Source organism: Adiantum capillus-veneris, chromosome 29 (assembly GCF_014529385.1).
Source record: "Adiantum capillus-veneris isolate H3 chromosome 29, ASM1452938v2, whole genome shotgun sequence".
NCBI lineage: Eukaryota > Viridiplantae > Streptophyta > Polypodiopsida > Polypodiales > Pteridaceae > Adiantum > Adiantum capillus-veneris.
In genome coordinates this window covers 84,022,018-84,043,407 of record NC_140959.1, presented here as the reverse complement: position 1 = coordinate 84,043,407, position 21,390 = coordinate 84,022,018, and positions in this window count along the sequence as shown.

The following is a 21,390-nucleotide window of genomic DNA, read 5'->3' as shown; positions in this document are numbered from 1 at the left end:
TCTCTTTGATCAGTCCATCTCTAGGATTTTTGTTATGCCTGATTTTACAAAGGATGATGAGCCCACTGCACAGTCTTTTCCTCAATCCCTAGCTCATCATCCAACACCCAAACTGTCTCTAGAGGATGACTTGACACCCTCAGCCCCTCATGCTATCAAGGCTGCTCATTCACCTGCTAGCTCACCTTTGATCCCTGCTAACTCTCAATCTATTTTTTTCTCAAAGTGAGCCTTTACATTAGTCATGATAATCAAGCGTGAGAGGGATCTCCCGAGTACTATTGTAAATGAGAGTTACAAATCAATGTATTGAATTGGACAATACAATAGTGTAGATGACTATACCCAATGTAAAGACAAGTTGAGTCTGGCCCAAATTTTTTATTTTTGCTCAAACTTTGTTTGCAAGAAAATTTGTGTTTCATTTTTGTATGTATAATGATTAAAAACGTGCTCCGTAGCTTTGTTACAAAATTTGGGTTCAAAACATCATGATGCTTTGTGTGAGCCACCTTCGTCAATTAGGAGTTGCACAACACCAAAAACAGTCGATCATCATTTATCTCTGCACAGACTATCTCCTTGTCCGTTCTCTCAAGGACTTGTACAACAATTAATCCAAAATTTAGATTAAAATGATTTTTTTAACAATGAAAAACAAGTAGGTAGTATACTCAAAACATGCTACCTTTTGCATGTTGCACTAGAAAAGAAATTTCAAAGGTAGGTTGAGGTTAACCTCATTCTCCAAGTCCTTGCGCACATGTCGTAGTGTCACATTGCCTTGAATGCTAAGAATGGATAGCAGGTCAGGTCCACACCACACCTTAAGCATACTTAAAGGATTATTCATATCATCATGAAAATCCTAATCAACAGCTACCAGATGACCGTTCACTCGATGCCACCTTATGTAGTGGAAGGAAACTATGAAGTTCTGAGAAGCTATCATGCATTTACACATAACAGACTTCTTATCTATCTTGCATAAGATGCCATCAAAATCATGGACATCCCAAGACTCATCAAAAAAATTGAGGCATTTCTCTAACTTGCAGATTAACATAGTTGCAGTCTTCCTAAGCTCCTGATCATGGAAGAAGTTCATGAACACATGCATGGGCATCATGATTAAAACACGTACCACCCTACTTGCAATATTTTGTCTTCAAGACTTTTGTATTTCTTGATGAAGCTTTAGTCCAAAACACTTGGAGGTTTCACAGGCAGGGTTTGAACATTGTGGACTCTCCTTTGGAGGAAGTGGGAAATATTGTAGAGGGCCGAAGCCAAGTGTAGAGCTTGGTGCATTGTAAAAGTGGTCAAAGAAAAATATCCCCCTTTCAAAGAAAAATACCCCCCTTTCAGCCAGTGCTCTTCTACCACTAGTGTTATAGAGTAGCTTTCCCAGTGATGCATGGAATGCATAAAAAATTCCTATAATGCAATTTATCGTCTGTGCTAGCCTTCTTTGTCCGAGGGATAGATATCTGCAATAGATAAGTTAATAAAAGTTAAATAGTGAAAACAAAAATCTTTAGTGGAGGCTAGAAAATGCACACTTTGGTCAGTGAGCTAGAAACCCTAGCGGCATTGCTCTCAGATGTAGCTCTAAGTGCATATATGTATGTTCAATGAGCACCTCTTTGACTATTTTTCCTATTTGTGACAAGCAAAATTATTTTCCATGCCTTTGTAGCTATTCACAAACTCATTTTTAGTGCACTTTCTCTGTCTCGTCTGCAAGAGAACCCAACTTCCAATGATAATGGTGGTGGAAAGCCAACGACCATTGTCCAAATGAAAGATGTTGAATATTTCCAAGGGCTTAATACTTGTGGATGCTCATTGAGGACTTTTATTCTCCATTAGTGGTTCTTTGACGACGTTAAGATGCAGAGCATAGAAGAGAGAAGGAGAGTGTTTAGTAGTAAATGGATAAAAACGAGCATGATTAGAATGAAATCTCTCATATTGAGAAAGTGCACACAACTACATTGAGTATAAGTTATGCTATATTTTTCCTATATTCAATGCTGACAGAAGAGAGATTTGAGAAAATCACAATGTATATTATTATTAAAACTTTTGAAACAACAAAAAATTGTTTTTTGAAAATTCAAAAATTTGACATACAAATGCAAAAATTTCAAGCTACCGTTATGATAGCCTCCCATCCATTGGTCGCGCAACATTCTTTCTCTAGCACTAAAAGGACCAAAAATGAGTCGAAACTTTTCGTAATGATTGAGAAAGCTCAAAGAGCTAGGAATAGTTTGTGATTTCCATACAGTTTAGACATGATGGTGTTTTTGACTTCAGAAGCCATGAAATCCATTAACTTGGCAATATTTAGCGACACTTCCTGTGCTTTGGTTCCTTGACATGGGGAAGATGGAATCTCCATTTCTTCAATAGGGTTAGGCAATCCCTCCTTGAACATTCTCTCCAAGAGGATGAAGCTAACCTCCCCAGTAGGTGTTGCCCTGCACTTGATGGGGAGCACGAGGGGGGGGGGTCATGAACCCTAGGAGGTCCAATGTCCTAAATGCACTTTCTTCCTGGATGATACTAGGTATGGCTAGTGGAAATCTGTGGTCCTTGTGAGGCTGAGTTTGTGTAGCAAACACTGTGCCTGTAATCTAGATATGCTAGATATTGGCTCTAGCTCCCTTTGGGTCTCTTCTACCAAATTCCTTAAGTGCTTAACTCGCTCGATCTCCTCTATAGGGTTTAGGTGAGTCCCGATCTTCTTCATGAGTTCCATGGGTTTGTTCCCTCATGGCTCATGATGATCCTCATTGGTTTTTTCCTTCATAGTGGCCATCTTAGTCTCCATGGTTTCATCTGAATGTAAATCATCATTAAGTTCATTCATATACACAGGGTCATCTCACCGGGTCCCTATGTTGGTCTTTGAACTAGGGTTTAATTTTGCTACCTTTTGCGATCTATTCCTTCAAGTTTTCTTCTTCTTCTTCTTTGATTGGGTGATTGATGTTGCATCTCTTTCTTCAAGGATATAATTTTTGTTTTGGAGCATCGATTGTGTGAGTAGGTTTACTGGTGTACCACTATGTGTAGTTGTGATGTCGCCTTAGTAACCTCAATTAAGTTCAACCGCGTGATCTTTGGCACATTTGGAATATTAAGACATTGGGAAATCAAATTATCTATACCGCATCAATTACACCTGAGTATTGGCATTGTAGATGCTCCCTTCGTTGGTTTGCACTAGTGTGGAATTCTTTTGTAGTCTAATAGGACACTTAGCTACATGATGTGGTCCCTCACACTCATAACATTGAAGAGGTGGCCTCTTGGCAGTGAGATTGATATTTTAGCCTCTTGCTGCAAGAGAAGATACTTGATAAATAGGCTTGACTTGTCCCCAATATTCCTCCATGTAGTATTGTGGACACACCTCAAGCGCGTCTACTCCATAGGAAATACTAGAGTCTATATCATCCTCACAATCCACACAAGCACTAGATGACTTGCAACCCACTTGGTTCACATGGGTGACTATCAAATGTGGGGTTGCGGTCGTAACACTGGAGGTGGTGATGGTGTCATTTGAACAATATTTTGGGATCTAGGGACTAGGTGTTGTGATGGTTGCTCAACATGTGGGGCATGCATCAATGCAGGAACTCGAGGTGAGTCCGTTCAAGCCAAAGGTGGTCTAGTTGAATTGCACATTTAAACACTAAGCTAATTATCTAAGTCAAAATAGATCAATTTTAGATGAAATTACAGAGAAAAAACTAGTTAAACAAGTTAGGTAATTATGTCTTATTTATCAAAGTTAGTATACATCATAAGTAAGCCCTTATAATTATCTTAATGTCAAAAAGGTAATCTACCTATTTAGGTAAGTCAAAATAGTTCAATTTTAGCAAAAGTTAAAGAGGGAAAACTAGATAATAAAGTTAAATAATTATGTGCTATTTATCAGAGTTAGTATACATTATAATTAAACTGTGTTAATTATCTTAAGGTCAAAAAATTAATTTAGCTAATTATTTAAGTCAAAATAGATAAATTTTAGTTGAAGTTAAAGGGAGAAAATTAGTTAATCAAATTAGATAATTAAGTCCTATTTATCATAGTTAGTATACATCTTAAGTAAGTTGAAATAGTTACTTGAATGTCAGAAAAATAATCTAGCTATTTATTTTAGACTAAACAGTCTAAGTTTAGTTGAAAATGAAAGGGAAAAATTAGATAACTAATTTTTGTATTTACAAGGTAATTACCAAAGCTAGGAGATACCATTATCTGCTTGTGATAAATATACCATAATTAGTTTAAGTTGTTAAAATTGATCAAAAACCCTACTTTTATTTGAAGATTAATTAAGATAAATAGAATCTAGTGTCAAAATTCTCTAGAGAAATTATTATGAGTGTAAACCATTGGTTTAAAGCTGGTAAAATGTAATATTTAAGAGAAAAAAAATATAGTAAATATTAAGCTTAAAACAAGCAGATTTCAAGCTTAATAAACATGGGGAAATTAGGAAAAGGCTCTATAAATTTATAAGAAAATTATGGGAGCTTAGAAAACCCTTAAGGAAGATACGATAAAGTTATCTTGTCCATATAAGCAATTAAGAAATTACTATGTCAAGAAATTACCCTCTAGGATTATAGATTTAACCTTGAATTGGTTGGAAGAAAAATTTGATGGAATACGAAGGTTAAGTTTAGCTTTTGGATGATTTACCTAATAATTAGACATCCTTTTTTATAAGGATAAGACATTAGGAAAATTTTGAGCTCATTTTTGGGCCTTTTAAGAGTGCCACATCATCAAAGTTGTACAAAAGAAAGCAACCCGGTAGACCCCTCTAAATATTGCTTAGAACCCCATGATATGACCTATCATTGGAAAGTTCTTGAAAAATGGATTCTAAAGAGCCAAGGTCCAAAATTTTTGGATGACTTCTATGAAAGTTATGCCATTTTTTTTCAATCAGCCAGGTTTTGTTACCGTTACGGTAATCTAAAATCACCTTTTTCTAGATCTACATGAAAGCAATGTCCGATACATGCATGCTATATATCAATAGATAGCATTTGAAGAGTAGATTCTAAATATCCAACCTCCGACAAGTTTGGATCTTATTTGTAAAAAATTTACCGATCCCCACTTTTTGAAAGCTATGCCACATCAACGATGCTTACAAGGCCCGTTTTTGAGTCCAAACTTTTCCTAATGAAGTCATGGCATCCAAAAGGACCCGAGCCAATCCTCCTTCTGAGATGAGTGTAGTGTTCCTAAATGAACTAGAGCGTCGCACGACGACGAAGCCATGCCTAGTAGTAGGCCCACTGACGAGAGCGTTCAGGCCCTAGTGCTACAAAAAATGCTTGATCAGTCCCAAGTGGATCTTTGTTATATTTAAGTTTAGCTAATTCAAGTTTTTCTTTAAATATTAACATTGCGTATGTAAAGAGGGAGTAAGAAATTAGGAAAAGTAAAACTAGCCGAAACGGAAGACATCTTTCAAGAAGCCTACAAGCACTTGCTTGTACATTAGGAAGGAAATGTTTGGGATAAAGCTAGTTGACTTAGGGAAGAATGATTGGTCATCCCTAAGATAGCTTGTCTCAAGACACGTCTGATTCCTCGAAATATTTTCACTTTAGGTGATGAGTAATGATGGCTGGTCAGCCATGGATGAGTCGTTCCCCATGTACGTGGAGTCTGTACCTCCTACATGTGTATGTTTGTGGATACTAATTAGAATACCGTTTTCTTGGTTGGCATATGGGCGCTCCGAACTTTTGGGTGATGGTTTCCACCCTATTTATAAATAAGAAATGGTGTTGTTTTTTCACCCATGTATAGGTGTGCTTGAGACAAGTGGAGTACGTGTCAGGATTTTCAAGATATATTATAAGTGACCGTACCTTGTCTTAAGTCTAAAGATGTTTATTTTCTAAAAGACTGTTTTCAATGACTTGTCTTAATGAATAACCGTGACAAAAAGTTAAAAAGGAATCCATTATTTTAAGTGTTAAAACACATGTGATAGTAATTAGGAAACCAAATAATCATGCGGGATTATGGGGTGGTAAGTGGGGATTGACTAAGGTTGTCAATCATGGATGGGTGGACGTGATTAGTCAGGTAACTATCCATTCCTGTGCACTAAAAACATTAAGTAAACCTCTCCAATTGGAAGAGGAGTTCACCATCGGCTGTAACCTCACATCTGTTAGGGGGAAAAAATAATTGGTTGAGAATATCTTAGTCCAATTTGTGGAAGTTATAGGGCTGAAATAGTATGATGTTGTCCTGTTTCCGCTGTGAGATAGGACTAGGAATTCTTCTAGGGCTATAGACCCAAGACATTGTCGATGGTAAAGGTCTATTCCCTAGATTTTTCTTGTTTAGAGACTTCGAATTTTAATAGTCCTAGAAACCTGGCAAGGACCCCCATCCCAATCTTGGTATTGGTGGGTTGGGGATCTCTCTCTCTCTCTCTCTCTCTCTCTCTCTCTCTCTCTCACACACACACACACACACACACACACACAGAGGTGTACAAGGCATGAGGAAGGGCGGAGGAAGTCAGGAGGGAAGATGGCAAAAGAGCCCTCTCTCTCTAGTATGCTCTACAGCACCTGCAGGACAACCAAAGGGTGATAAATGCATCCTTGGGTGCCATGAGTCAAAAAAGTGGAAGACAAAAACCTTGCGTCTTTATTCTCTCCCTCTACTATACTCTATGTCATGCGGAAGGGAATCAAAGGCTTGTAAGACGTACACCGTAGGTACAAAAACCTCTATCACTAGTGGATTTTGCTAAGATTGGCCCACTTATGGATGAAGTAACATTTAATGGTCTAGTAACTTGTGTGTAGCGGAAAATAGCATAGACATAGTGAGCATTTCATTAGAATAGATTCCTAATGAGCATAGCAAGAGTGCTTGGATGGAGAGAGCAACAAAAGCATAACACCTAGTTAGATAGGCATGAACAATACTTCAAAAAGAGAGAGAAATTAAGCTATGGACAATAGTTGAGGACTGGATTTACATGGAGCCAGTCCCCCCTACAAAAGGCTTTGTATTATAGGTTTCCCCCGTCAAGGGAGAAATTTTACAATACAATACTTTGTGTTCCTTCAATAACTTGCCGGTGCAATGAAGATGGAAGCTTCAAGAACCAAGCTCACACTTGTAAAACACGACATCAATTCCCTCACGGTCTCAGACCCAAGACCTCTTACACCTTTGAAGATGGTGAGAACTAGCGGGGTATCAGAGTAGATCAAGAGAAAGAAGGAGTATTCTTATGAGAAAGAAGTATGTCTCCTCACATAATCACTCATAATAGCTTAGCATAGCTTAGTAATTAGCATGGTAGAGGAGATGAGCATGCATGGGAGCTTGGCTCTTGGTTGGATTCGCATCACAAAGCAAAGAGTTGTTGGTGTAGGCCTCCCTTCTCATCACAAGCTTGGAGTAGATGATGAGCTTTTTATTAAAGCTTGAGAAGGAGATAGTCCTCCTTACTCCACACATGATATTGTGTGTGTGTGTGTGTGTGTGTGATAATGCCTTGCCAAAGTCAGCCCTTCTCTCTCTTGGTCGACCCCTCTTGCATTTTACTCATGCTGGCATCCCATTGGACCCTGCAAAGCTTAGCCAATGATAATTAAGAAGAATAAGTGATAGACTTATGACATGTGTCCCCATTTCCCCTTTTGTGAGAGCTTTTGGTATTTAATTAATGAAATTAAACTCTCATTGGACCCCTTAGTCTTCTAGCCAATTGGAATCAGGCAAGCCATTGGGCTGCTGAATGCTCATTGGACCCCTTGGGAAATTGTCCAATAGTCTTCTAGAGAGCTTAATTCCTATTGGTTCTTTTATCAAGTGTTTTTAAATGAATTAAACTAAATGTACTCTAGCCTAATTCTCATTGGTCCACCTCTATGGCCGTCCAATAGGATTTGAATGCACCTTGGGGAAATTGGGCTAGGGAGCTGACATGTGTCCCCTATTCCCTTTGTGTAAGGGGAGCTTGCTAGAGTGTGTGTGTGTGTTTCTCTCTCATCCCCTACAAGAAAGGCTCACTTCCTCCTATCTAGGGATATGTGAAGACTTTATGGTCTTCACATAAGCATCCAATTTGCCCTAGGTTTGGACCATTGGACCTAACCTTTGAATTTTGGAACCTTAGCATTTTGGAAGTCTTAATGGGCTGAACCTTAGGGTCTTTGAAGCCCATTGTTGCACATTGCTCTTTTGCATATGGCCCCCCCTTTGGATCCCTATTTTCCCTCATTTGGATCCCTACTGTGACTGGTCTACCAGCTTAACCAATATTCTAGCTTTTTCTCCCCTAGTACTACCCCATATTAAACGACCAGTTTAACAAGAGAAAATCATTTGGGAGAATTAGGTATTAGTTATTTTGACATTACCTCTCTCTTGAAATCATAGTCATCCTCAACTATGGGGTAGAGAAGATAAAGCCTATTCATCAGTCCTTTTTCTAGTGGGTAGAGGATCCCTATCTTACCCTACGACATCGTTCTAGAATTGATGACTAATCCATTTGGCGCTTGAGAGCATAAGCTTTCGCAAGCATGTCTGTGCATTGGTCCTATCAATCTTCCATAGTAGAGTGACAAGCTCTACCTGGTGTTTGGAAGACGTCGTCTCCACAAACTTGATGCTAAGCATACTAATTAACATTTGTGCACAATAAAGAAAAAGAGAGTCTTATAAGACAAAAAACTTTGTTCATTTTAAAAATGTGTACATTTGCTTACTCTAGGGAAGCATTGTAAGCATTGACAAGGTTTAGGTTATCCTTTAATTGTATGCCTTGCATCCATTTAGCATCTTCAAAAGTATAGTTCTTAAATTTAATAAGATGTTGGTGGATAATCTTACCGCCTCTCAATACCTTGTCTTCATGTCGGAGAATGGACTCAGGCTGCCGCACCTCTTCTTGGTCCTTGATCTCCGGTGGGTCTTCAATAGTTGATTCTTGAGGTGGCTCTCCTTTGTAAGGCTTTAGTAGGCTCACATGAAGAGCATTGTGTATGAGCCAATGACTGGGCAACTTGAGTTGATAGGCCATCTCATTGATTGGTCTAAGAATCTAAGGGACCATAGTACCTTTTTGCTAACTTAGCATAGTACTTTTGGTGTCCCATAGGATTCTTGTCCGTCGAGTGCCTTAATCGAGCCTTGGGAGATTGAAGCAAGACAAGCCAATCATTTTCTTTAAAGGCTTGGGCCCTTCTCTGCTTATCAACAATAACCTTTTTCCTTTGTTGTGAGATAGAGATAGCATCCTTAATCTTTTGGAAAGATTCTTGTAGGTCTTGGCTATACTCATCTGTAGCGAATATCTTCTCGTGTACCTTAAGTAGCAGGGGATTTTTGGATCTTCCCTCAATTACCTCAAAAGGTGCTTTTCTCGTGGAGGTATGTATAGTATTATTGTAAGCATACTCCACTAAGGGTAAGTACTTCTCCCATTGGGACCTTTGATCTACTTCCATTACGTAGGATTTTAGTAGATTAAGAATTGTTAGGTTAGCTATTTTACTTTGGCCATCCGTTTGCGGGTGATAGGCTGAAGAGAAATTTAGCCTTGTCCCTAAATTCTCAAAGAGACCCTTCCAGAAATTATTGGTCATTCTAGGATCTCTATCTAGCACTATGGACATTGGCAAGCCATGGTACTTGAAGATTTGTGATATGAAGAGGGTTGCCATTTGATGGGCTTTGATAGTCTTTTTGACAGGTATAAAATGAGCTTGTTTGTTGAACCTGTCTACTATCGTCCATATTCCCATATTACCATGGATAGACTTAGGCAATCCAAAGATAAAATCCATGGATATGCTCTCCCATGGTGAATTAGGTATTGGCAAAGGTTGAAGCAATCCAAGTTGCTTCCCTCTATCAAACTTTGTCTTTTGGCATACCACACATTTAGAAACATACTCTTGTATGTTTGCTTTCATGAGAGGCCAATAAAAATATGTTTCAATCCCTTTTAGGATAGACTGAATTCCTCTATGCCCCGCATAAGGAGGAGCATGATATTCATACATTACCTTCTCACGTAGTGAGTTAGTAGCACATAGTCTATTGCCATAGAGAAGATAACCATCTTGTAATGTAAATGGTTCCTCTTTCTTCCCTAGTGCAAGGGCCGAAATCACATCTCTAAAATCGGGATCAATAATGTACTCATCTATCATAGAAGATAGATCATTGTGAGTTGCTATGGAAACCACATTCACTCTCGGCCGTCTTGAGGGTACATCCGCTACTTGATTATGCTTGCCAACAATGTGAGCAATATGAAGATGAAATTGCAAAAGGAAATTTGCCCACCTCATTTGTTTGTCGGAGAGCTTGGTCTGCATCATGAAGTACTTTAAGGCTTTGGTGATCCATCCGCAGAATGAAAGGAGTCCCCAATAAATAGTGCTTCCACGAGTCTAAGGCATGTAGAACTGCAAGGAGTTCCTTTTCATATATGCCTAGAGCTTGCTCAACAGGGTCGAGCCTTCGACTTTCATACGCTATGGCGTGCCCTTCTTGGAGCAAAACAGCTCCAAGGAAATCACCACAAGCGTCACAATGGACCTCAAATGGCTTTGAGAGATCCAGCAGTGTACGCACATGTTGAGAGATAAGCTTTTCTTTAAGCTTTTTGAAAGCATTGTTCTCCTTGCAAACCATGTATATCTAACATTTTTCTTTGTAAGGTCATGTGATGGTCTTGCGATTTGTGAGAGATTTCTATGAAGCATCTATAGTATGCACACATACCTATAAAGATTCTTAGTTCACGTACATTCCTTTGCTTCAGAATCAAAATATTGGTGGAGTACGTTTGTTTTTGCACTCTTCCTTTGGGCAGAGAGGGTTGGTTCCTGGTGCTATAGTACATGAAGCATCAATTCCCAACCCTCTGTCCAAAAAAAAATTGTAGGTTTTGGCATTGATATAGGTATCTAAATAGGCGTCGAAATACTGCTCAGAATAGGCCTTGGAAAGGCCCTCAAATGAGCATCGATATGCACGTAAAAATCAGTGCCAAAATTTTATTCCATTTTTGCCGCTTATATCAATGGATATAGCAACGAGAATATCACCACATATTTCAATGACTAATATACCGACGATATGATGCCAAGGCTTTTTATTCTTAAAACAAACTTTTTGCCATCGGTACACGCATTGATATTTGCGCAATATATTGTCTTGTCGTGCACTCACCTCTAAGAATAGTGCAGAATATTGAGAATCCAAACTTTTAACCTAAGGCATTTCTTTATTCTCAAGTTTCGTTGACGACACCACCCTACTCCAATTCAATGAAGCAAGGATATGAGCAACACAAAAGAGGAAGTCCTCTATCCATCGTGATCGTGGGTGTAAGGGTCATACACCACAATCCAGGTCAATAATTCAAAGGTTATAATGGTAGCTAGTTTCTATACCACAAAAATTAAATCTCATTGATATACATAGGATCTATAAAAATCTTTTGTCCTACATTTAAGAGACACAGCCGCCATTCATAAAGTCCTAAATGTGATATGAGACTTATTCTTAACTAACAAGTAAACCTGTAAAAAGTACCCGACTAGTTGGGTCCACCTGCCCATAGACATAGTTCTGTTTGGATACTAGTCTCTCACTTTCCACTCTGCACTCATCCGTTCCTCGTGATTTTTAAATTATGACCATGTTGTTTTACATGTACATATAGGGTTTATATATTGATTCCAATCACAGGTTCTTTTATACAACCCTTCAAACATCACCAAAATAATTCTTTCTGAAACAGGGTCTAATAAGGACGATTCTATATCATAACAAAAAGAATTGACCAATTTTCTTATGAGTTTTCCACTAACCGTGGACTTTCTTTGTCTAACCAATAGAGCCTTTGCAAAGGATTTACTTATTTGCTAACGTGAAATACACAAAATTCTCTTATCGCTAATTGTAGGGATATCTTGCTAATCGCAAGGATAAAAAAGAGAGTTGATAGCCTCAACTTATTCTCCGCTAACTACGGGATCATGTCACTAATCGCAAATTCCTCTAAAAAAAAGATATTTCTTTAGCAATTGTTCTCTTTAAGTGATTCTTCAGACATGATCAACTAACTCCTAGTATCAATCAACAATAATTTATCAAACAATCCTTTCACTACTAGATACGAAATCATATACTTGTATCTTGTGATACAATCAGGTTTCTTGGATGGTTCAAGGGGATTAGGTCAGCATGTATAATGATGCAGAATTATAATATATCTTATCGGATTAGTGATGTGATCGACTGCCTCTCGTGTTGGAGGTTCGACGAATTTAACTTCTTCTACATCTGATACCTATTAGGAAATACGACGTAGCTAAGTAGATAATTGAGTAGATTATTCAATGGAGAGAGATATGTTTTACACACAAGAGATTATAAAGAAGAGAGAGAGAGAGAGAGAGAGAGAGAGAGAGAGAAAGAGAGAGAGAAAGAGAGAGAGAGAGTACACATGATATACGTGGTTCACCCAATGTGGGCTACATCCACGGGAAAGCAGTCACTTAATGGCTTTAGTACTTCAAACAAGAAGTAGGTTACAAAGGGATTATACCCTTAATAGAGCTCCCGCCTTGATTCACTCTTACCACCTCATACCCACCTTGTTGCATCAACTTCACATTATGAAATGTGTGTACAAATTTCCTCCTTTTATACGCCAAAAGGGTTGCCCTCTCTCATGAGAGGTAGCCATGTGTAGCCGCCCTTGTGTAGATAAGTCCAAATTGGACCCTCCAATCCGCCCATGTGTAGCCGCCCTTGTGTAGATAAGTCCAAATTAGACCCTCCAATCCGCCCATGTGTGGCCGTCCTTGAGAAGATGAATCCGCTTTTGAATTTGGCCACCAGCCACACCGGCCATTGAATTTTGACCACCGGCCACTGGCCGTTGACTACCTTTCAACCGGCTAACCAACCGGTCGTTTTTCGACCACTTTTTGGCCGTCATCCGGCCATAATATTCCGGCGAAAAGGAATATTCTTGAAAATTTTGGTTTTTTGTGAGTGATTTTTCTTCACGCACGATGGCTTCTCCTCATAATGGGGGCCTTACAAATGTGCGTTTTTACCACAAAAAGTTACAAGGGTTAATTCAAGTTCCATACTTAACAATCTCCCACTTGGAGACTGATCTCCAAACCAAACCTGTGACTGCTTTCCATCCTGGCTTCTTATCCTTGAATGCCAATTGAAGATGAGAAAAATCTCAACTTCTCCTTATTGACCACCTTTGTAAACATGTCTGCAGGATTGTCACTTGTATGGACATTTCCTAGCTTTAGTTGTCCCTCTTCCAAAAGAGTGTTTATGAAGTGATATCTCACCTCAATGTGCTTTGTCCTTGAATGAAAGGCTGAGTTCTATGCAAGATGGATAGCGCTTTGGCTATCACTGTATAAGACAGAATTGTCTTGTCTGAATCCAAGCTCTTCTAAGAATCTGTGAAGCCACAAAATTTCCTTGCTTGCCTCCGTCATTGCTACATACTCTACTTCCGTGGTAGAAAGTGAGAACACTTTCTGTAGCTTTGAAGCCCAACTTACTGTTGTGCTTCCAATCGTGAAGACATAGCCAACAGTGCCCTTTGAGTATCTTTTCACCTGCCATATCTGCATCAGCATACCCTTCTAGAAAAATATCAGTTACTCCAAAATACAAAGCATTTGTTGTTATCCCTTTTAGATACCTAAGTATCCACTTCACAGTTTGCTAGTGCTTTTTACTCGGGTTGTCCATGAACCTACTTACAACTCCCACTGCATGTGCAATGTCTGGCCTTGTCCAGACCATAGCATACATAAGAGAACCTACTGCTGCATCATATGTAACTTTAGACATATAGGCTATCTCCTCTTGTGTCTTTGGACACATATCCTTGGTTAGTTTAAATTGACCAGCCAAAGGTGTAGAAATCGTTTTTGCATTTTGCATTGCAAACCTTTCTAGTACCTTCTTGATGTAATCCTCTTGAGATAGCTTTAATGTCTTCTTCATTTCTGTCCCTTGATATCTTCATACCAAGTATCCTCTTTGCAGCACCTAAATCTTTTATTGAAAAATATTTAGAGAGCTCCTCTTTTAGGTCTTTGATGTCATGTACGTTAGCACTTACAATCAGCATGTCATCAACATACAACATTAGGATGATGAACTTCCCATCTCCCAAATTCTTCGTGTAGACACAGTGATCCGAGTTACATCTTGCGAATCCATGATCCAACATCAATCGATCAAACTTCAAGTACCATTGTCTTGATGCTTGCTTTAAACCATACAATCTCTTCTTTAATCTGAAAACCACTTTCTCCTTACCTTTTACTTCATACCCCTTTGGTTGAAGCATGTAAATTTCCTCCTCTAAGTCACCATGAGGGAATTCCATATTTACATCCATTTGCTCAAGGTTTAAATCATGAGAAACCACAAGGCTTAAGACAAGCCTAATTGAATTCATTTTTACAACAAGAGAAAATATTTCATTAAAGTCAATACGTTTCTTTTGAGAAAACCCTTTTACCACAAGCCTAGACTTGTACCTTTTCTTACCACCTTGTTCTTCCTTTAGATTATACTTGTTCTGAAGTGCTCACTTACCTTTAGGCAACTCAACCAACTCCCATGTTTGGTTGCGATATAATGAGTCCATCTCCACTTGTATGCTCTTTATCCATTCTTCATTGGATTTGTGTTTCATAGCTTCCTTGTATGATTCTGGCTCTCCAGAATCTGAGATCAAAAGATTGTTAAAGGAAGGAACAAACCTTTCTAGAGGTCTACTTGATCTTGTGGATCTTTGGGGAATAGGTTGAGGCTCCTCATTTGGTTGACGTTGTTGCACTTGTCACCGTTTGCACTGCTTGAGTCTTCACCGTCCCTAAGCTCCATGTACTCTTCACTTGTTTCTTTTGTTTGTTTTCTTTCCAAATAATCGTTGTACATATTTTGTACATTGAAAATTACATCCCTACTCCTAAAGATTTTACCATCTTCAAGATTCCATAGGAGATACCCAAAGTCACCTTTTCCATAGCCAATGAAGAAACACTTTTTGGACTTTTGCATCTAGCTTTGACCTTAGGCTTCTATCTATGTGCATGAAAGCCTCGCACCTAAACACTTTGAGAAATGAATAGTTCTTCGGTTTCCCTGTACACGCCTCCTCTGGAACTCCCCCATCCAATGCCATTGAGGGTGACCAGTTTATTAAGTACACAGATGTACTTACTGCTTCCGCCCAAAGCACAAGCCGTAGGCCTGCATGTAGCCACATGCTTTGTGCTTGCTCCATGATTGTTTTTTTCATCCTTTCAAAAATGCCATTTTTGTTGAGGTGTCCTTGGGGTTGTTCTTTGCCTCCAAATGCCATTGCTAGCACAAAAGCTTTCAAAATCTTGACTGCAATATTTGCCTCCATTGTCGAATGTGAGGCATTTAACCTTAGTGCCTGTTTCATTCTCCACAAAGGCTTTCCATCTTTGAAATATGAAAAACACATCAGATTTATTATTCATTACATAAAACCATGTTTTCCTAATCGTATCGTCTATGAATGTTACATAGTACAATGAGCCACCAAGTGATGGTGTACTTGCAGGACCCCAAACGTTAGAATGAACCGACTCTAGTTTTCTATTTTTTCTTTCATTTCACAGAACTCTAAGTCCACTTCTTTCAAACCTGGTAGAAGCTTCTTTGTTTGAAAGATTTGCATTCCTTTGGCACTCATATTCCCAATCCGATAGTGCCACACCGCACTATTGACTTCTGTAGCTATTGCACAAGTTGAAGATTGTGTGCTAACAGTACACAAGTAAAGTGTACCGACATTTTCTCCCTTGGCAACCACCAAAGATCCCTTTGAGATCTTCCACCATTTGCTTTCGAATGCAATGTTGTGACCTTCATTGTCGAATTGTCCCTGTAGAGATAAAATTTTTGCGAAGAGAAGCAACATGTCTAACATCTTTAAGCTTCCATTCATTTCCATTAGCAGTTTCGACACAAACTGTACGTTTGCCAACAATTTCACAAGTTTCATCATCTCCCAAGTATACATACCCAAAATTACCTTTGGTGTAATCTTGGAAATGTTGCTTGTGTGGTGTCGCATGGAATGAAGCCCCAGAATCTACTATCCAGGAATTAGACACATTGTCTAATGAGAGAATTAATGCATCTTGCTCTAGTTTACCTGCCACATTGGTCTACGATGTTGGCTTGTTGTCTTGAGACTCCGACTCCTTCTTCTTCTTGGACCAGCGATCACGACCCTTTTGGTTTTTGAACCTCTCCTTAGGCCTTCCTCTTGTTTCCACTGAAAGTGCAGCACTTGATGATTCTCCTGTGCTTCTCCTTTGCATTTACTTGTTTAGGAGAACACTCACAACATCATCAAACATAAGAATATTTGTGCCATAGATAGAATTACTTACAACCATCACAAGACTGTCCCAACTATCCGGTAGAGATGATAGTATAAGGAGAGCTCGCACTTTGTCATCAAAATTGATTTTCATCGATCGAAGTTGACTTATGTTTGCGTTAAAGTCATTTAGGTGTTATATGCAATTGAACCATTCTCTACCATCTTTAGATTGAATAAGAACTTCATGAGAAATACCTTATTGGATGCCGATGGTTTTTCGTAGAAGTCATCAAGTAACTTCATCAAGTCCTCCGTGGTATTCATCTCTGAAAAGTTGAAGGCCACCGTTGATGCCAAGCTTAACCAAATTTTTCCCAATGCCTTTCGGTCAAGGACAATCCATGCTTCATTTGCCATCATTGCGGGCTTCTTTGCAAGACCGCCTAGTGGCAAATAAAGGTCCTTCTAGTAGAGATAGTCTTCAATATCCATCTTCCAATGTTTGTAGTTTTTACCGTTGAACTTCTTGATCTTGAGCTTCCCTTCCTCCTCCATTACTCCCACTCAATTCAAGGAATCCTTTCCTTGAGATAATTTAGCTATGAGAAAACCTTGCTCTGATACCAGTTAGGAAATACGACGTAGCTAAGTAGATAATTGGATAGATTACTTAATGGAGAGAGATAATTTTCACACACTAAGAGATTATAGAGTAGAAAGAGAGAGAGAGAGAGTACACACAATATACGTGGTTCACCCAATGTGGGATACATCCACTGGAAAGCAACCACTTAATGGCTTTAGTACTTAAAACAAGAAGTAGGTTACAAAGGAATTATACCCTTAATAGAGCTCCCACCTTGTTTCACTCTCACCACCTCACACCCACCTTGTTGTATCAACTTCACACTATGAAATGTGTGTAGAAATGACCTCCTTTTATAGGAAAAAAGGGCTGTCCTTTCTCATGAAAGGCAGCCATGTGTAACCGCCCTTGTGTAGATAAGTCCAAATCGGACCCTCCAATCTGCCCATGTGTGGCCGTCCTTGAGAAGACAAATCCGCTTTTGAATTCGACCACTGGCCATTGAATTTGGCCATTGGCCACTGGCCATTGACTTCTGACCACACCAGTCAACCGACCAACCGACCGATTGTTTTCCGACCACTTTCCGGTCGCCGTCCGGCCATAATATTGGGCTCGAGACTGGCCATGAAAATTTTGGTTTCCGACGAGTGATTTCGGTTTTCGGCGAGAGATTTTTCTTCACGGATGATGGCTTATCCTCATAATGGGGGCCTTACAAATGTGCGTTTTTACCACAAAAAATACAAGGGTTAATTCAGGCTCCATACTTAACAATCTCCCACTTGAGCTACAATTGGAGTAATTGACACCTCCTTTTGTACCTCATTCGAAGGTGAAACAGTAGGAGCATCTTTGAAGCTTCTCGTAATTAGTTCTAGGGCCGTCGTGTCGAAAGAGAGAGAGCTTTGTCGTGAAAAGTAGAGTTATCTCTTCCCTACTTGCCAAGAAGATAGCAAGAGATAGAGAAGAGAGCTCTATAATTTGAGGAACAGGACGACCGTGGTAGAGATGGAGATGGAGAGAGGTTCGGGGAGAGAAGATACCTCCAGTGTCAAGACAAGAGAGCTTCCACTTCTAAGAGTCTTTGTGTTTGTTTTAGATTGAGACAGGAGGGCCCTCCCTTTATAGGCTATCAAGAGAAAAATAAAAGCCTAAAATAGTCAAAAGCAAGAAGGCGAGTTCATGCACGTTTGCATTTTTTTCAAGTCTCTTTTTTTTTTGCATGCATGATTTAGAAGACTCTAATTTTAGAGAGAAGCTTGACCTTTTTAAAAAAAAGAGAAAAAGGAATCTTTAATCTTGTATTACCTCTTCTACTTCTCTAATGATAATCTTTCTTTCTTAAAATACTCTTTCTTTCTTGAAAAACACTATTCCTTACTTATTATCACCCTTCCTTTCCTAAAAATACTTATCCTTTGCTAGAAACATGCTTTCTTTTTCAAAAACTTAGCCAAAAGTTTCTTTAACTTTATCGTGGGTTAACTCTTATCGTCAATCATAGTCTTTAAGGCATTAAATTGCTCTTAACTTTAATAAGTTATTCTTCCCAAGTGAGTAAGGCCCCACAATTAATAGTATGGGAGTCTGAATAACATCCTAAAAAAAATGCTAGAGTGCATCAAAGAAGTCAACAAACTCATTACCAAGCTTAATAATCTCATTATCATCCCTATTCAATAACTTAATTATGGAACTTTGTGATTCCACTTTGCATAACCTTTGTCTCTTTGTAAAGATCTAAAATTAACTCTGATTTTTTATCCAATGGTTCCGTTAGAACCGCTATAACTTAACAGAAATGTGGACCTCAAATAGTTTTATGAAGTATCTAAAATAGTTTTTGTTAATAAATTTTGGGTGTGTTACATTTTCTCTCAAGAGCTCGAGGTGTAACAATATCGTTGTGATTTCTTTTTTGCGGATCAACATTTTGAGTGGTGCAACATGCCTTCAAGATGCAAAGGTAAGTGATTGCATGTGGAGAGATGCCCTCATTTTGCATCTATTGATGCAAAAAGTCCCACCTTGGCCTTGATTGGAATTTCTTGCAATCAATGAATTCCAAGAGACAACATCTTGGATAGGTAGCTCCTAAAGCACTTCCTCTGCTTTGCCAAACACAACGTTTTCTTTCAACAAGTTACAACCCCTAGCTAACAATGTCATCTTGAAATCTATTGCCCATATCAGTCTCTTGTGTAGTGCATCATGCCTTCAAAATGCATGTGTAGGTAATTGAATATGGAGAGATGGACTCACTTTGTATCCTCTAAAAACAGCCCAAAGCTTCCTAGCACTACCCCTATTGGGCATATCCCAATTAGAAGACTCCCAAAAGAGGGCATACAAGACAGGAAACTCCTCAAGCACTTTCTATGCATTTTGGAGTACACCACATTTGGCATATATGTCAACCAAGGCATTACCAAGAACGGTGTTTTCTTTCAACAACCCCTGACTAAAACTATCACCATAATTTTTTTTGCCCATATTAGTGTCTCTCCTGAGTGTCACATGCCGTCAAAATGCAAGCATTGGAAACTACATTTGGAGAGATGTTGTCAATTTGCGTCCTCTAAAAACGGCCTGAAGCTTCCTTGGTGTGCCGCAATTGGGCATATCCTCCAATCAAAACATTCCAAGAGAGAGTAAATGGGACAAACAATATTCAAGCGCTTTTTGTGATTTTTAAAGTAGACAACATTTGGCATATATGTTGACCATGCCATTGCAAAGCACGATGTATTCATTTATGTTTTGTTTCAGCAGCACGCCTAACAATATCATCGTGAATTATTTTACTTGGATTAGCATCTTGAGTGGTGCCACATGCCTTGGAGATGCAAGGGTAAGTGATTGCATGTGGAGAGATTCCCTTGCTTTGCATCTATTAAAAACAACAAGAGTTTCCTGGCCTTCAAGATGCAAGTGTAAATGATTGCATGTAGAGAGATTCCCTTTCTTTGCATCTATTGAAAATAGCCTAGAGCTTCCTAGCCTTGCCCCCATTTGGCATATCTTGCAATCAATGAGTTCCAAGAGACAACATCCAGAATAGGTAGATCCTCAAGCACATTTTGTGCTTTTGGAAGTGCACCACATTTGGCATACCTATCGACCAAGGCATTGCCAAGCACGACACTTTCTTTCAACTTTCCCTAACTAAAATTTAATCGTCAATTCCTTTGCCCATACCAATGTTTTGTGTAGTGCCACATGCCTTCAAAATGCAAGCGTAGGTAATTGCATCTTGATAGATGTCCTCCTTCACATCCTTTGAAAATAGCTCATGGATTCTTGGCTCCTATTGGGCATACCCTACAATCAAAAATCTCCAAGAGAGGGATCCCGAATAGGCAACTCTTCAAGAAATTTTTAGGCTCTCTAAAGTATAGGACCTGTGGCATACATCTTGACCAAGGCATTCCCAAGCACGATGTTTTCTTTCAACAACCCCTGAATAACAATATGATTGTGAATTCTTTTGCCCATAACAGTGTCTTGTGTAGTGCCACATGCCTTAAAGACAAAAGTGTAGCTGATTTCATGTATGTTTTCTTTCTACAATCCCTAATTAACAATATCATCGTGAATTCTTTTGCATGGGATCAACAACTAGAGTGGTGCCACACGCCTTCAAGATGCAATCATAAGTGATTGCATCTGGGAAGATGCCCTTGCTTTGCATCCGCTGAAAATAGCCCAGAGCTTCCTAACCTTGCCCCCATTTGGCATATCTTGCAATCAATGAATCCCAAGAGACAACATCCCAGATAGGTAGATCCTTAAGCACTGTTTGTGCTTTTTGAAGTACACCACATTTGGCATACATATTGACTAAGGCATTGCCAAGCAAATTTTTTATTTCAACATCCCTTGACTAACAATATCATTTTGAATTTTTTTCTTAATATTAGTGAGAGATACCCCTCCCCAGGGGTCTATGCGAGAATTCTTACACTTTTACACAATTTAAATATACATCAAAGTTATGGAAGCATTTGTATGGGGGAGAAGTTCTCAGTGCTTGACCTAACATGGATTTTTAAGCCATGATCTAGACTATCCAAAGGTACCCTAACGACTAGTGCTACCCCTGAATGTGCATGAATGAAAGAGTACTCAAGAAAATGACCAAGTGGAGGTTACATATATGTGTGTATTGCATTGTAGGAATAGAGAGAGAAAGAAAGAAGTATGGAGGTTGATAGAGTGCATAGAGACACATGAGAATGAAAAAAGAGAATCATTTAATACCCCATCTAAAATAAAACAATCAAACCATGTATTAATGCAATAAATAAATTTGGGTATACCATAACTTCAAATC